General features: G+C 40.8%; 1 long non-coding RNA gene across 1 annotated transcript; it reads left to right on the forward strand.

Moving 5' to 3' along the window:
• The first annotated feature begins 8,390 nt into the window (after nucleotides 1-8,390).
• Nucleotides 8,391-14,186, forward strand: LOC128853905 (uncharacterized). The gene is made up of 3 exons (XR_008452722.1): nucleotides 8,391-8,526; nucleotides 11,883-12,226; nucleotides 13,766-14,186. It is a non-coding gene; the product is annotated as an uncharacterized LOC128853905 (long non-coding RNA).
• The last annotated feature ends 3,510 nt before the right edge of the window (nucleotides 14,187-17,696 follow it).

Genomic DNA, 17,696 nt, shown 5'->3' on the forward strand with positions numbered 1-17,696 from the left:
GTGAGCAGTGCTTCCCCTCTTGTCAGAGACTCCATAGGGGAGCTGTTGAACTTCAGTAGCCACTAGTCTTGCATTTCAGCAGCTTGGGTTCATGTCTTCTCTACAGCTTTCCTGTACAGCCCTGGGCAAGTTGCACAGGTCTAGGTTCATCTCATGTAGCTAAGATGCTTGACGTGTGAGTACTTTGCTAAGCAGCAAAAGGAAAGGACATTCTACTGCAAGCCAAGCACTTGGCTGCAGGACTATCAGCCACTCCAAGGAAAAGTCTGTCCTGCTCTGCTAACCTTAAGGAGTGTTTAGGCTCCCAACCTGACACTCAGCTTCGAGCTGCAGTTAATACACCTCTACCCTTCTGATAGCACATCAGTTCTGCATCTGTCAAACGAAACTATGACATCCCTACTGCACAGGGATGTTGCAAAGATGAGTTGACGAAAGGCTGTGAGGTGCACCAGTAATGTGTTTTCCCTGTTGGCTTGGGCGAGATTCTCATGGTTCTGCACGTGAGTTGTCTCGCAAGCAAAATGTCAATGATAGCACAGTATCTAAAGGGAGATTTATTTGTAGCCTTAAGCTGCATGGAGCACCTGGAGTGGGAGATATGACAGAATTAAAAATACTTCAATAGCAGGGAAATTATTCTTCCTGCTATGTAAATTTTAAATGGTAAAGTAGTCCCTTTGTCACAGAAATCTCTTCTTAACAGAAGCTCTTTTCAGTAGCGGGGTGCTTCTGAAATTTGAACTTGGAACCATTTAGAACCAAGAATATTACTTGTGTTTCACATCACCAATGTCTATTATTAAACATGCGGCTTATGCAACTAATGGGGGTAATCACATAACTCCTATTACATGAGTAACTTCAAGGGAGTAGAGTCGCAAGAGCTCGGAAACTCATGATGTACTTCAAACAGACCAGACCATTAGCACATAAAGGAGATTCACATTAATTACAGCTGAAAACACATCCTAGTACACCTTCTTCGGCATTTCCTTCCCAGTATTCTCCAGCCCCGTCATGCATGAAGCACACTGCAGTACTGACAGCTTTTAGACATGCCAACACCAGATTTTTGACTAATTCCCAGCCACAGACAAAGAAGATGTCAGTCAATAAGAGCTCGAAACATGGTTTGAAAAGCTTGAAGTCTCAGCTATGATTGTACACCGATGAGTAGCAGAGTAGGACTTGTAAGCAGCAAAATGGTTGTTTACATGATTAATCCAATGGTTAGTGGTCAGCTCCTGTATTCTTCTAGCCACTCCAGCATATGACATGTCATATGATGGAATATTACTATGTTCAACTTAGAGAAAATGTTTTTCAGAGCAAGTATGTGTTCTTCAGCTTAGGTAGCAGATGTTTGATCAAATATATTCTCTCAGCCATTGACAGCTGTGTATTTCCAGAAAGCAGATCTGCTCTTCTTTTTTTGTAAGTTGAAGATAAAGCTGACAAAGAGAATTCTACGTTAAGAGTACAGAAAAAGAGCAACGTACACTACAAAAAAATCTTCTACCAGATATTGTAATCCAATTTTAGTTAAAATTTAAAACATAATCTGTCATCTTCAACACAGGGCAGTGCTTATTTTTAATAACAAAATAACCAGAAAATATATTCTAGAATAATATATATGTGCTTAGTGTACCATCTAAACTCATACATCTTCAGTGATAGCTTGTAATGAGCACCAATCGATATAGTCTGAATATGGATATTTGCTTAGGTTAAATACACTGTTTAAAAACTGAAAAGTATGTTTGGAAGCATGGAGAGATTGGATAACTCATAACCAGGGGATATTAAATTAAATCAAGAAAGACTGCAAGTAGAAGATGTTCTAAGTAAATGACATTTAATAATCATTCTTATCAGTTCAGAAACAGAGGCTAGATATGCTGCATAAATTATTTGCTCCGCTTGCTCTAGGTTTGGCTTGAGTGAATATTTGAGAGTCTTCAAATGCACAGAGCTGCACCTGAAGTCCATCATACAGCAGTCACACCAAAACATTCATTCTGTGTTTAGTTGTGCTGCTTCTTGTATCCATTTCTCATCTGATTCACCGTCCTTCCAAAGTGAGAGCCGCTGTTTCAAGAAGAAACCACAAGTCCTTCCTCCCAACAGCTCTGTGTGGCAGCAGGGAGCCTGGGCCCTACACTGACAGAGTCCCGGCCTTAGCCTGGCATTGAGAGAGGAAGAGGAGGAGATAGAGGAAGACAATGTCTCTCTCCTGGAGACACCTGGATGCCACAGTTCCTGAGAGGGCTCAGAAGTGTCAGTTAGGGACATTTTGTGATTTCTATTGCTGGTTCAGACTTACCAGATCACCAGCATATTGCTGGGTTACACCAGCCTTTGAGGTGTTTGGGGTTTTAAGCCAGAGTTTTTGCATTTCATGTCAAGATTTCTTGAATTAATATCTCGATTAATTTTGCAGCCAGCAGTGGCTCTGCGCTAGCATTAGAGGTTTGCAGTAACTTTACTACACCGTATACTTCTGACATTGTTTCAGGTGTGGGAAAAATGAGTACATAGATGACAGAGCATAATGTATGGTAGGAAAAACGGATTCCTCGGATCATGTTGAGCCACTGAGACAGAATGCTTCTTAACTTTGGAGTGCACTTTGTAAAGACTCGGCAGGCTATAGAAGTGATAGGATCCTGTTGGTAATTAAGGAACTGCTTGCAGCCGTTATGACATCTCTGCTTATGTTTTATTTTTTTTATATTAGATGAAGTATTTTTACTGCAGCCAACTGTCTGAGGTGTTCTTGCTTGCCTCTGTGACTCTGCAACACGCCAGCGTGCATTTTCATTTGTGTGTGCACAAGAGTTAGATGACACGAAGAAGGAAAAGAGGACCTTGATGCTAGGGAGGTGCGTTTAGAGATGGAGCTCAGCACCTGTGCTAAGCTCCTCAATTCACTGAGGTTTGCAGAGGCCATAGCTGGAGGTGGCAGCACCGATTTCCATAATTGCTGATCCCTGCGGCTCATTTCAAACACACTGCAGCAAATCTCTGTTTCTTCTGGCAAGCTGTTTGTCAGCTGCTGCTGTTCCTAATCCAGTTCACCATGCAGAGCCCTGGTACTAGTCCAGCAGAGCATGTCATGCCAGAGTGGGACGGCTGGGCTAGGAGGAATTGCCAAAATGAAGGGGTCCAGGGCTCTCCATGCCACCACCGACGGTCACTCCAGCCAGTGACAGTGCTGCCTGTAGACTTTGTATTGCTGTGGTCCATCACACTCCTCCTGCTCCTGCCACGTCTACATACGTGGAAACCCACAGTTTTTTCAGTTGCTGTGGTAGGGAAAGGCTCCCCACACCTGAACAGAGATGTTAGAATTCCTTTTACAGAAGCCCCAGAGAAAGCGTGATGTCTCCATTGGGTTGTGGTTGTAACTGAGCCGGATCTGCTCCATGTGATCCTATTGCTCCACCTTTCTGATTGCTATTATGAAGAGAAGGAAGGGAGCTCTGAGACTTATTTGTTCAACTTTGTTCTGATATTGGTTTATCGATTGAGCACGCTATGATTTTTCTTTCACCTTACAGTGACACTCGGTGAGATTAATACATTGTGTCTGGTGATTTAGAATTGGAAGTGAAACCTATGAAAGGTGTCTCCTTTTTACGGTTAAAAAAATTAAGTAACTTAAAAAGTTTGCTGTTATCAAAACTAACTATCTATTTTGGCCAACTTTGTAGAAATTTGAAGCAGAACAGAGAAATTTAATTGTTAATGAGAAATTTGAGTCAATTAACCTTTCCTTCTAATTATTGTACATTTGCAGCCTCTGGCTTGCTGAAGTAAGCACAGCTTCTCACTTTTGACTCTTGGCAGACTTGGCATTGGTTTGATTGCAGCTACAGAGCTCAATCAGGTGCTGCAATTAATACCTCCCAGTGTGATTACAGCATCTCTTTTGCTGGGTATTTGACAGATTTCTAATGTTTTCTAAGTTTGTTGTGGACAGGGAGAAAGAAGAGGTCTTACAGTTTTTGCTTCTCAAGATAATCACAAAACATACAGTGGCTTTTCTTGCAAAATTAATTTTTTCTGTAGAATTTTATCTCCCATAATCTACCTTCAAATAAACCCCACACAACTCAGAAAAACCTACTTCTTATCAAAACTGAAAAAATTTACAAATAGCTTGTAGCATTTTACATTAATTTAGATTCTCTTGAACAGCTCGTGAACTTGGGGAGTTCAGGACACGGTATAAAATGCAGTTTTCACTTGACTCCTGCATCACAGTCTGGGTGAAGTTATTAGCTAGACAGCAGGGCAGGTACCCATATATGCAAACGGGAATTCAAGTCAGTGTGTCATTGATATGTTTGTTTTTGTCTGACTTCATACTTTTTAAGTTTTATCTGAGAGCATAAGATCATAGTAATTAAGGCTATGTAAAGCACCTCATGAGATCTGCGGTCTGCCTGCCCGTGCTGAGGCAGGATTGAACGTATCTTCTGCTTTTCCAAAAGATGCTCCTTTCACCTGTTTTAAGAAGTTCTTCTTGCATTTTACATAAAACTCCATTTAACACAGCCTAGAATGAGGTTTGCCCTTTTTGTGGCAGCAGGGACATGTTGTTGATTCATATGCAGTTTGATACTGTGTTCAGTTCTGGGCCCCTCACCACAAGAAGGATGTTGAGGCTCTGGAGCGTGTCCAGAGAAGAGCAACAAAGCTGGTGAGGGGGCTGGAGAACAAGTCTGATGAGGAGCGGCTGAGAGAGCTGGGGTTGTTTAGCCTGGAGAAGAGGAGGCTGAGGGGAGACCTTATTACTCTCTACAACTACCTGAAAGGAGGTTGTGGAGAGGAGGGAGCTGGGCTCTTCTCCCTAGTGACAGAGGACAGGACAAGAGGGAATGGCCTGAAGCTCCGTCAGGGGAGGTTCAGCCTGGATATCAGAAAAAAATTCTTCACAGTAAGAGTCATTGGGCACTGGAACAGCTGCCCAGGGAGGTGGTCGAGTCGCCTTCCCTGGAGGTGTTTAAGGAACGGGTGGATGAAGTGCTTAGGGACATGGTTTAGGGAGTGTTAGGAATGGTTGGGCTCGATGATCCAATGGGTCCTTTCCAACCTTGTGATTCTGTGATTCTGTGATGAAACAGCTCCTCTTCTGCAGTACTTTTTCCCAGCTACCAAGTCCCTATTTTGTACTTGTTCATTTGGTTTCTTCTTACTAAATGCAGTACCCTGAACTGTCTATTGACTTTCATGCTGTTGATCTTGGTCCATTTCTCTACCTAGCCAGATCATTTTGAATTCTGATCTCCAGTGAAGTGGTGCACACGCCCCAATCTGTGTATGCCCCAGTCTCATACCAACCTCATACCCAGATTTGTCGTCACAGCAGTTAACCAAGTTGTTCTGTGAGTAGTCAAGCTAATGAAGTGGGGTTTTGTATGGACCTTTGGTCCACATCCAACTCTCTACAGTGCTTTCAGGTTAATACAGAGAAAGAAGACTTAACCTCTGGGAAAAAACACAGCGTAACTACTTGTCATACGCATAAATTCCATTCTACCTATCTGTGTCTTTTGAAGTAAGTTGAGACTTGGAACGAGAAATATATGTAAATGACACACAGTTTATATTTTTATATGCTGTTCATTGTTTAAATTTCTGAAGTTAGTGCTTCTTTAGACTATATTGCAAAACTTTGAAGGTCGTTTTAATTGCACTCTTATTCATAAATTGCTTTGTTGGCCACACAGTGCCACTCACAGTAGATTAAACCTGAGACTGTATCTCTGCCTTTGTTATGTGGAAAAGATTAATAAGTGATTTACTCTCTGTAGAATGGTTTACAAACGAGTTCTTAGATAAGTGATCAGGAAAAAGATTTTTGCTTATGGAATTATTTTCCGCAGAGAACAAATGAGTGTTTTTTCTAAACACTAACATTAGTAAGAATGGAGGAAATTCTCAGCTGGAGTAAATTAACAGAGTCAATATTGATTTATACCAGCTGAAATATTTTTCCTGTAATATTTTTCCTTGTACTGTAATTTTCTGTAATGCAAACCCTAATTTCTTCTCCCTGAACTCAAATTCTGAACTCCTGTTATTCCCACATCTGTTTATTTACTTTCTGGTTTGTATTCTTTTAGCTGAGTTTATTAACATACTATGTTTTTCTCCTCTGTTCAACGGGATGTGCACTGCATGTCTAAACTCTCGTTTATAGTCCACGTTTGCTTTCTGTGATAGTCTTGTGTTGAAAATCAATAAAAAGACAATTTAGGTAAAAATGTGATTTTCTCTGAAGCCTAGTTAGAGAAATTGCCAATAATTAGGAAGAGAGACCAGTCCTGCTGACTGGAAGCCCTCAGATTTCTTACTGGCTTCAGTAGGATTCAGTAGTGGGATACGTAAACTCCGGACTATTAATCCATCGCCATAGCTGGGAGTTGGGCTATGAGAAAATTACACTTAGCTCTGTGCAAATCAGTTCAACTTTAGTAAAAAGAAAATTCTCCTTCGCCTTTTCTCTAGATATGAAATACAAGAATATGGGTTTGTAATTCCAGCTGTCTGTTTAAAAGGCCTCAGGTTTTGTGGTGCCTACTTGACAAATCTCCACTTCTGGCACCTACTGAGGATGGGACAGCTTTAAGGCAGTTCCACAGAGTCGCAACAAACTTTCTCATTGGGGTGTGCAAATGTCAAGCTCTACACTACACATCACCACCGCAGTTGATTTGAAAGCTTAAGCTTGATGGACATGAATATTACACTCGAGAAAACTTGCTTTAAATTTGACTCAAAATGCGCACAACTGCATGTAGATTTCGGGGGCTCCCCGTTCCCCCTCACCTCCCAAGAAGCTGGAAAAAAATGTATTAAACGTATCATAGAATCATAGAATCATTAAGTTGGAAAAGACCTCTGAGATCATCAACTCCAACCGTACTTGTCTACTATTAAATCATGTCCTGAACCACCTCTTCTACCTACCGTTTAAACACCTCCAGGGATGGGGACTCCACCCCCTCCTTGGCAGCCTCTGCCAGTGCTTGAGAACACTTTCTGTGAAGAAACTTTTTCTTAACTTCCCTGGTGCAGCTTGAGGCCATTCCCCCTTGTCCTGTCCCCTGTCACTTGGGAGAAGAGCCCAGCTCCCTCCTCTCCACAACCTCCTTTCAGGCAGTTGTAGAGAGCAATAAGGTCTCCCCTCAGCCTCCTCTTCTCCAGGCTAAACAACCCCAGCTCTCTCAGCCACTCCTCGTACGACTTGTTCTCCAACCCCTTCACCAGCTTTGTTGCTCTTCTCTGGACACACTCCAGGACCTCAATGTGTTCCTTATAGTGAGGGGCCCAGAACTGATCCCAGGATTCGAGGTGCGGCCTCACCAGTGCTGAGTATGTCTTATCTGTTTCAGTAAGTAAACGGTATTGTGTGATGAACAAATCCGTACCTGCAGTTGTGTCTATCCCACGCACTAACCAGCGCACAGATAAATGCATTTTAATAATTTATTATCATTTAACTTCAGTGGAGCTCTATTATGCTTTCCATTCTTGCTGTAAATATGCAAAATGCTGTTAATCAAACTTTGTTAGTGAATATTTGATTAATAGCTAGCAGATGTACTTGCCCCTGTGTATGCTGTATTAAATTCAATGTACCAACACATAATTCATTATTTTAATAACACATTGGGCTAATAAATCAAAGCAACTCTTGAGAATGCAACAGCCAGGAAGGAATAGCTGTGCATTGTTTTAAAAGTAATAAATTTGTGCATTGTTTTAAGTATGCAATGAACTTGATAATCGGCTACCTGTGAGTTATAATATCACATTACTGTGGAAACGACTAAGGACTAGCAAACAGCAGGTCATTTCCCCCTGGCCCTGCTTCTGTTAGACAGAGAACAAAAATCAATCCCAGACCCGAAGACCTTACAAATCCAAAGAGACAGGATGAATAAAGAGTGAGGAAAGGGAACAGCAGGTACTGATGAGCGTGCAATACGATGTTTGCAAATATCCTTTTCACCCTGTTATCTGTGTAGTTGTGTAATTTCAGTCTTGCCAGTGGGTTCAAGTTAGGAAGGTGAGAGCTACCTGAAGAAACAAGAGAAGAGGAATGAAATTGCTGTAAATAGCAGAACAACAGAGAGGAGAGAATATTAAGTCAAAACTGGTGTAGGGAGCAGCCCCGTGACACCATCAGTGTCCATCAGTGCCTGTCTAAACTGCAGCACACGGCATTGAAATGTATGAGTGATGCTCAGTTTGAGCAACCTGATATTTTCTGTAATGGGCAATCACTTACCATCCAAAGTTTTATGTGCAAAATCTTTACTCAGTGTTAATCATTGACATTCTCTGGTGACAGTTGCATTACTGAAAGAGCCCTTTTGGGTGACATATGTCATTCAGTTCCTGAGACTCAATGCAAAGAACTCTCCAAATGGAACAGCTTCACGGGGGAGGTAAATAACTTGATCCAGCGTTAGTTCCAATTATGGAGGCAAAACAGAGAAAAATGAGGTAAGCTGCACAAATTCTGAGACTAAGCCAAGAACTGAGCTTTAATTCCTGGAATCCGTAGGAGCACCCCCTTTTTCTTCAAAATTACCAATTTCTAATGGAAAATAGCTCTTATTTATAACAATATGGTAGTTGCGGATACATTTAATGGTAAGTGCTGTAAAATGTGTGTGTATGATGTATGCATCCACCAACACAGTTACGTCTCCAATTTACTGTTCTCTGATATATTTCACAGACTGCTTATTTTTGTTGACTGTGGCAATATGTTCGGTTCAGTAAGGGGATATGAGATTTGATAGGCCCTGTATTTAATTCTGTAACTTGGGTGAAAGCTACACTGCTTTGCATTGATTTCCATGTGCAATTAATAGATTTTGCCAGTGACAAATGCACGCAGAGATAATATACTCTACTCATTTCAATCTCTCAGGTGTACATTTTAAATCAAAATAGTACCTGGTGGCCAAGACCTCCTGAGAAGTGGTGGATTTAATGTGGAAAAGTAGCATTAAGAATTACTTGCGTAATACTATAATAATTTGCAGTAGTGAAATAAAGAATTCCCTAGAAATCCGAGAGCTCAAAAGCTTAGATGCCTCCAAATCATCACCATCTTTAAATGGCTTTCTTGTGCTGTTTCTTGCTCATACTCACAGTGCAATGGAATGTCGTTAGCTGAAGAACAGAGGAAATGTTCTCCTGAAATGTGCAATATCTTCAGTCCGATATCTCCTCAAGATATGATCCTTGTATGACTAAGAGATAACAGCAGGATATATGGTCATATTGGTACCCTGAATGGAGCTGGGTCTGAAGTGGGACGTGAGCTCTTTGAGGAAGTATCATCTACTGCTGTTATTTGTTCCAAATTTTAAAAACATGCCAAAATTTCTTTGAAGTCTCTTTTCTTATAAATAACTTTGGTGAAATACTTAATTTTGGCCTTTCTTCCATACTTCTATTGTGTCTTTTTAACGGATATTTTTCACTATATAATCTAAAAGTCAGAGCTACTGAAAATATTTATTTCATAATTCAGGATAAATGTTTCAACCTTATTCAGCTAATTTTTATCTACATTTTTCAAGAGATTGTTATCTGTTTGTGAAGCACTTCAATTCTGTCAAGTCTGTGTTTTCGAACATAAAACTCTTCCATTTAGAAGTGCAGTCCGCTCCGATGTGCAGCACCTGTGAAGCTGCAAACTTTATCATCTGCCCAATATAGAAACGGCCCATGACTGATAAGAGCATTTCAGCACCACTCCTGTCAAACTTCACAGAACTGAGACTATTAGGACGTAGACCAAAGTCCTCTCCCTTTGTTTGTCAAAAACATTCAAATAAAAAAGTTGCTTTGTAGCATTGCCTTTGATATTCTATAGAACTCCCTTTAGAACTGCAGTTCACATCGGACCTTTAATTTCTCTTAGATAGGAAAACCAAAACTAGTGTTGAAACCTAGACCACAAATAAAAGGATAAATAAAAGAAAAGCTCTGCCTTTTTTTATTCTGTTTATATTCTTACAGAGCTGTTGTTAGTATAATTGCGTGTGACTGCCTCTGAAACAGTAATGGATGATGTCTTCGTAGTGCAACAGTGTGACTGGAAATGCTATTCCCAGTTTGCAGACAGATATTCAGAAAAAGAGGTTGAAAAATGGTGAGGCTTATCTCACATAACATTAGACATATGAAAAATAGATTTCTGGTCTAAATAAGCTAGGCTCCCTCTATATTCAGCAGAGAGAAGGAGACTTCTAGGGGATGATTTATCCTGCTTATTTTAGGAGGTATCATTCATCTTGTGGAGGGAGCTTAGACAATTCACACAAACACCCAGCTTTCAGAGTGCTGTGGGAATCGAGGTGATCTCCACAATTAAAACAATGTCTCCACAACTGCGGTCTAGTGATAAAGCTATAATTCCCATATCGTTCTCCATACCTTCCAGCATACACCTATAGCAAGTAATCGCAGTCACTACTCCTCTGAGAACCTCATATTCTGTAGCTCCAGAAGCAGAGTAACTAAATTATGCGGGAGTATTTACCAAACCAGGAGTATATATATTCCATCTGCTCTTCCAAGCCTTCTGTTTCCACACTAAAAGAAGAGCTATGCACCTCTGCCAAGCATTCTCATTTATTTTACATTTGGAGATGTTTTATTGGCCGCATTTTCCCCATGCTTTTTGAATCTTTCTTCATTAGGAGCCTCTAGCATCTGACAGGTAATTTGCCTGCCTAAAGCTTCTTCTATTAACACTACCTTTAGACTGAGTGCATAGCAGGAAATGGATGTTGTGCCACTTAATGAACTATCTATCCCTCATCTGTTTTCAGTCTGTCATGTGTCCTTCCCACCTCTTTCCTATGCCAGTTCTGGGGGAAGGGGAGCTGCTTACACCACTGCGGAGGTTTCTATTGCATAGCGCACAGATGTTTCTCCTAAACCAGTGTATGCTGCTTGTTATTCAGAAGGATTACTTCTGCAGATGTTCCTATCGCTATGCCCTCCTGTATTTTCCTCTGTCCCTCTCTTGTACATGAACAGATTGCGGTAATTTTTCCCTGTTTTTCCCCTCCAGAGAACTAAATCTCAAGCCAACCCTCTAGATTTTCTTTACTTGTTCCTAAGCAGCAGTTCATTCAAGCATATGGCTTTCTCTCCTTCCTCCCCATTTGGACAGATGCTTTCTCTTGACTAAGTACATTCTTAATCCATGAGAGAAATGACAAAACTTGCACGACTTGTTAAGAAAAAGCCCATCTTTTCTGATGCAGATTGCTTTTCAGTACCATGTTCCTTTGATGCTATGATTTTCATAACAAGATCAGTTAATATAACAAGACCAGAAAGTTTATTCTGGTTACACTCGAATCCCAGTGTGGTAGGTGCTGTGCAAGGATGCAACAAGAAAGATTTTCCCCTTCCTGAAACGTCTTCCACATGTGAAAGGATGTCAGGCACCTGCAACAACCAGATGAGAGGCTTCAAAGTGGAGATGAGACTTCTGTGCTCCACATATGAAGCAGAGGTTAAAGCACCCCCATTGTCTAATTATAATAATTGGTTTAGAGGTGAATGTTTCAGAAATAAGAAGTTATTTGTAATAAATATCTGATTAACAGCGGGCAGAAAATGCTGAAGGTATATTTAAACAATCTTACTGAAACCTTTGAAAATACTTCTGGGCTACTTTAAGGTCTGCATTAGCAATATTTTTTTCAAGGATTCAGGTTCCCATATATTCTTATATTGTAGGAAGGGGAATGTTAATACATTTCCTGCTTGTGTGAAAGTATACTTTCTTGCACTTACGTGGTTTTTATTTGCTCTTCTTCTAATAGGTTTTCTCAAACTGGAGGCACCGTGAAAAGATGCATACTTACGCATGCACACAGCGCCCACAGTCAAACATGGGAAAGTTTCGCAGCCTGAGATCTGAGCGTGCATGTACATAAGCAGGACTTTTTGTTCAGTGTTGTCTGTCTCTCTTACAGACTTACAAATGAATGGAAGGGTCTGTCTCTAAACCCTTCATTCTTCACTATTCACTATAGCTTTTCCCAATTTAATGATTACAACCAAGATTTTAATATGATACTCTGGTCTTTCTCACCATAAGAATCCCACACACATTCATACCTCCCACTGCGACAGCTGAAGAAGCAAGAATGAGCACAGGCCTAATGTAAGCAGAACCAAAGAGATTTATTCAAGGGCAATACAGTTTTTGACATAAGAAACTCTTATTGTGACAATGGGCTGTTGGCTAACATTCAAGGTGATCTTCCCTGAGCCTCATTAAGCTGTCTTCAGTAGTTAGGTTTAAAATAGGAGGCTGGTGGCTTCCTAGCTGTCCAAAAGAAGAAAGGATGAGATTCATCTCTGCTTGCAGGTTTTTTTATGGCTGAGTAAAATGTCCTAACTCATATTCAGAGTGACTGAATGCAGAGGAAAGAATGCTGGCTTCGGTGGAGTCTACACAAGAGATATAAACTCTGCTGAATTAGCTCTTCAAATATTTTGAAACCTTGCTGTATTAATAGGCTTATTTTCAGCATGACCCTGAACAGACTGAAAAGACTATCGGTGTGTTTGAGGTACACAGTCAAAGGAATGGAAAGCTAAACATTTTCTGGGTACTAGAATCAATGAGGCTGCTACTGTGACCTTCAAATCTGGCTAGGAGTAAGAGCTTTGGACTATAATGAGATCTTATTTTATGGGTGGGCAGGAGGAAAAGTTTGCGTAGGAAGAACTTAGATGGTCTGTGGGGTTCACAGCAGTTGGGCTGTCTGAAGCAAGAGCCCTCAGAACTGTGATTTTTCTCTGTCTTGACTACTGAAAAGCATCTAGGAGAGGCAGAATTAAGAAGGGTGACATTAGCCAACATTGCCAAATCCCAAGCATTGCCAGATTCTCTTCACCTTTTTAAATAACTGGAACAATGGAGCTGAAGAAAATGCATGTCCCAAGCTGCTAAAAGCCTCCTTCTTTTCAGACATTACATGCAGTGTCTGTTTCAGATAGAGGATTCCAAGAATAGGGGAACAGAATGAATACACAGGGAGAGCGTGGAGGCAGCATGCTGGCTCTGGGCCTAAACCAGAGGAACAGCACAGGGAAGTTCACAGAATAAATCCCACAGACAGGCAGATATTAGTAGCCCTTGTATTTGATGTTGCCTTTCTGCTTAGGGGAGGGTTTTTTCACCCATATATTCCTAATATCATTCTGAAACTTGACAGCGCATCTCCCCAGTGCCCTTCCTAGAGATGGAGTGCAAGGGTTGTTGGGTTAGGGCTTTGGGCCAAGGTTCTTTCAGCTCTTATTTTGAATATCTGAAGTCGGATTGGCTGTGTTTTCTGGAATTCACATCCTCTGTTATCATTGTTCATGGCATTTACTGAAAGCATCAAGAAATGTAAATTAAATTAAATTAAATTAAATGAAGTAGCCTACTGCAGATACCTGCCTAGAGTAGCCCCTCTAAAGACACCTGAATGCACTGCACTTGCATAGTGGATCCATGATGGATTCAGAATCACAGAAATTCTTCCCAAAAGAATTATTCTTATCCTCCAAATGTTATTTATTTGAATCGGAATGGATTTTTGCAGCTATAGTGATATTCTTGAAACCCCTACACTGTGATAAAATATTGCTCTTTTATTAAGCCATAATACTAGTAGATTGTTTTAAGCCTTATGTTGTGAATGTCTTGCAGATGAAATGCTGCAACAGAAATATCTGTACAATAAGGAGATTGTGGGATGCTTTTCTGCACACCTTTATCATTCCAATGGTCTGGAGGCTCCGGATGATTGAAAACCAACAAGTAAATAAAGCCGTATCTATTACATACCCAAGTGCCGGGGAAGTATTCAGCATTGGGAAGGAGTGTTTAAATGATCATGTGAGGCTAAGTGGTATTGCATGGACTGAGTGACTGAAACAACATTCTAATCAAATCTGACAGCTCTATTGCATTATAATTATGGACTGCCAGAGGCGTTTTTTAGACTATCAGTACTTTTGGGATAGTTTGCATCTAAATTAAAATTGAACTTCAAAGCAGTTTGATGGGGATGTGTTTCCAAGGAGTTTCAAAAATGTGAAAGACACTAACTGATTAGCATTATGCACTGTACCAGCTGGCTGCGACTGTAAAAAAAAAATAAAATAAAAAGTAGCAGCCGCACTGATAATCAGAAAGTGGTATCTTGAATCTTATTAATTTTCTTTTGAAATATTTATGCATTTTTTTTTCCAGTCATGCACATTTCTTTTCAAATGTTTATTTAGTTTCTCTGTAAAGGAAAAAAAAAATTGAGAGAAAGAGAGAAATCTGGAAAATCTCCAAGGGTTAGCTCACGAGCAATCTGTTTAGATGTCCTCTTCTCAATCGAGCCCTGCTCCGCTAAATATTTATGGCAATGTTTAACAAATAAATCTCACCCACCGCCCCATTTCCAGTAAAGCAGAAGATTGAACTGCTTTAAGGGAGGATTGCCTTTTTATTTATTTTTTTTTTTGTCATAAGAGGGGAAGAATTTCCATGAATATATGTTAATTTCTGAAAAAGATAAAGCAAAGAGCTGCAACTGCAGACATCTGCCTGCCCACATTACAGATGTTCTGCCTGAAGATTCTTTTCTGATCCCATCTCTAGACAACAACAAAAGGAAGTTCACAGCTCCACAGCGTTTTCTCTTTCTTGTTATATTGTATAACCATTAATTTGAAGCAACAGGCAGATTCTCAGGACTCGATCCTGTCTTCAGATACATGCCTGCATCTCTTGGCCCATTGGCCAGCCAGTCAGTGTGTCAGCCAGCAGCAGAATCAAAACGCAGTGCAAGGCAGGCTTTATGCTGCAAGGAGAGAATAAGATCCTGGTGTACTAGAGCATTTAGGTATCTAAATCTGGTTCAGGTGACTTCTCTAATTTCAAATAGAGGTTAAATACTCTAAAAGCCTATGTGTTTGTATACTAGTTTCTTACCAGCTCCTGTGCTTTCATGTGAAGCATTATAGAATGAAAACCTCTACTGGCTTAATTGTTTTTGCTTTGTTTCTCCCCTTTGTTTGTTTCACCCAGTTTTAAATCCTTAAGGGATGCCCTGGTGAGACAGAGAAGCGTGTGTCAGACCAACATTCTCTGTTCAGAAATGGCTAGGTTTGCATTCTTCAGAAGAATACAGTCAAATCACTAAGAGATACAAGGATTATATTTTTCCAATACATTTATTCCTGGCCAAAAACAATGACTAGATGACTTATAGGAGGATTTATAGGTTTCTAAAATTTAATTGAGTTTGATGACTCTAGGTGAAAGAAATACTAGTTGCATGATTCAGGATTGCACAGCTTGGCTTCTGTATTTCCAATACTGTTGATGGCTGTGAGCTCCATCAAGATTTTGGCAGGCCACTGGATCTATGTGAATGCCTCCACAGTTATAAGCTGTCTGGAGAAGGAACTGAAGGTGTTGGTTGACAGATGACCGAACGTGATCCAGCAATGTGCCTGTATCATGGTGTGACCAGCAGGTCCAGGGAGGTTATTCTACCCCAGGACTCAGCACTGGTGAGGCCGCACCTTGAGTACTGTGTTCAGTTCTGGGTCCCTCACCACAAGAAGGATGTTGAGGCTCTGGAGTGTGTCCAGGGAAGAGCAATGAAGCTGGTGAGGGGGCTGGAGAACAAGTCTTACGATGAGCGGCTGAGGGACCTGGGGTTGTTTAGCCTGGAGAAGAGGAGGCTGAGGGGAGACCTTATTGCTCTCTACAACTGCCTGAAAGGAGGTTGTGGAGAGGAGGGTGCTGGGCTCTTCTCCCAAGTGACAGGGGACAGGACAAGGGGGAATGGTCTCAAGCTGCACCGGGGAAGGTTCAGATTGGACATTAGGAAAAAATTTTTCACCAAAAGGGTCATTTGGCACTGGAACAGGCTGCCCAGGGAGGGGATGGAGTCCCCATCCCTAGAGGTGTTTAAAAGACGGGTAGATGAGGTCCCTCAGAATATGTTTAGTGGCGGATAGGTATGGCTGGACTTGATGATCTCAGAGGTCTTTTCCAACCTGGTGATTCTATGATTCTATAGGCCTGCCGATAGTGTGCCAGCCTGTATAAATTTGGTGTATGCTGAATGTATGTAAATAACTTTTGCTGAGCAATTTGAAACTTACTTACCATTTATCAAATAGGTAACCTTTAGCAAATATCTTACCTTTTTTGTGCTAGTGCACTAATTTCCACCTTGCCAACTAGTGTGTTAGGAATACCTCTTAGAAAAAGATGTTTCTGTCATAGTTTCAATATTATTACTTTATTGCTGTGGCTGACTTTGGGTGTTTGTGTTTATTTGTAATAATTTATTCATTACTTCATTTGCAGATAGTGCATATAGTTAATAGCATATGGGAACTCTTTCCCAAAATTCAAACCTGCCAAATGAAAGCACACTTCAGAACTGCGTCATCTCTTTTTTCTAAGCCAGACACTTCATTCTAACAGAATTAGTTTGCAGACTTTCTCAGAGAAAGAGAGATGGCCAGAAACTAATGCATCTTTTGTTAAACATTTTCTGAGAAAACATTTACTTGTTTACAAAAAAGTGTTGAAAATGCATGGACCGTGATGCCTTCATTTTCATCAAAGGGACATGTAGAAGTATGCAGGCAACACAGGCCTAATTTGCCCACCCCATCACTGCATTTGCACGTGGCCATGTATTGCAAGTACACACACACTCGTTTAGATAAATATCAGCAAAATTTTGGACTCCTTCAGCTGCAGATCTGTAAAGGCTCAATAGCGAGAGCTGAACACCACAAACTCAGATTTCAGTGGCAGCTTTGTCAACTTTAATTGCAAGTTAAGATGTTGTGCGCTTACACTTGGAAAGATTAAACATACACGTTTAGCTTTCCTAATGCTGACTGGATGGTAGAAAAGGGAACTTATTTGAGCCGTGCTTGCAGTATATATGGTTACAATACAGCTGCCTGGCAGCAGGTGATGAGAGCACACAATAACATCACTGTGCAGAGGTCATACATAAACCAGCCTTTGTACATTGTTCATTAGATCTCACTTTGGAGCCCAGTTACTCCTCATTTGAGATGCTTCATAGCAAACAGCCTCACAGACAGACAGAAGCTGTTTCTTGCCTGGCTCTGCTAGCTTTTCCTCTCGGCTGACACAGATACTGTGACCCAGAAGCACAGCAGGATTTTATTTTTCATAATTCCAAGTGTTTTTTACTGTTACAATTACTCCCACAAATCATTGCTGTGGGAGCTCTTTTCACCAAGAAATGACAAGTTATTAAAGAAAAATGCTTGAAGACATTTAGACGGAAAGTTGGTATTCCCATTTACCCTTTGACAACATATCATTCACTCTCGGAGACCGAGTGAGGCAATTTTTACAGAGCTTCTCTGCTGCACTCCCTCTCTCTCTTCCACCCACTTTTCTCTCTCACACTTACCGCATGGAAATTCAGAACATTTTCCCAGAAATAGAGTTCAGATCTGAAGCCTGGATGTGTATGTGCTGGTAGCTTGTAATTCTTGACATACTTCTGGTGGCTTCAAATAGTATCTGCCAACTGCTGGCCTGGAAGCAGCAAGACTGGCTCATAGCTCCAGTTTCT

The sequence above is a fragment of the Cuculus canorus genome, chromosome 17 (assembly GCF_017976375.1).
Source record: "Cuculus canorus isolate bCucCan1 chromosome 17, bCucCan1.pri, whole genome shotgun sequence".
NCBI classification, from domain to species: Eukaryota; Metazoa; Chordata; class Aves; order Cuculiformes; family Cuculidae; genus Cuculus; species Cuculus canorus.